The sequence below is a fragment of the Pteropus vampyrus genome, unplaced genomic scaffold (genome assembly GCF_000151845.1).
Source record: "Pteropus vampyrus isolate Shadow unplaced genomic scaffold, Pvam_2.0 Scaffold485, whole genome shotgun sequence".
In the NCBI taxonomy this organism is placed as follows: Eukaryota; Metazoa; Chordata; class Mammalia; order Chiroptera; family Pteropodidae; genus Pteropus; species Pteropus vampyrus.
The window spans coordinates 377,347-378,108 of NW_011889266.1; positions in this window are offsets into that span (position 1 = coordinate 377,347).

A 762-nucleotide genomic window follows, 5' to 3' on the forward strand; every position below is an offset into this window, starting at 1 on the left:
CCGAGCATTTAGGAGTGAATTGAGAGAAATGTGGGCGAATGAAGAAAAAGGCACCGCATGTTTTCCAGACGCTACAGCATCTGCTGGAGCCTGTTCACTCTGCTTCAGGGGGACCGACTCCCAGATTCTCTGGGAATTTGAGAGCCCAGTTGTTAAACACAAACATTATTAAAATTAAGTTATATAAACTGACAACTAAATATACTCTATCAAAGACAGAGGTAATGCTCAAAATTTACCCTTCCTAGTTATTTTATTTCATTTTACTATTATTTATGCTTTTGAGGTTGTTTTTGGTGGAAACGATGCCCAGTGACGTCTCACTAGACATCTCCTCCCGGCTCTGTGCTCAGCGGTCATGTTGGTGACTTGAAGTCGACCGTGGTGGGAATATTTTCGCCACAAAAATCAGCAAAGACGACACATCAGGGCTTGTTTTGTCATTTTGTCGATTGTCTAGGCTTAAGAAATAAATGCAAGAAATGTCAACCACACAGATTCAGTGGACGAGTGTGCGGCGCCTGGAGCCGTGATTGTGAAGCGCGCACGCACACACACACACACACACAAAACCCAAGAAACAGAGAGAAAAAAACAAACGAGAAAAATCTCCTTTTTGAAAACTATTCGCCAGAGTTAATCCCGTCGCTGGCAACAGGGGGCGCTCCAGCCGACGCACATCGTTTCATTTTGCTCTTCCTCGTCCTCGCAAAGCAAAATGTCAGGGCGACCATCAGGTTGGAACCGCACTCATTCGCCAGC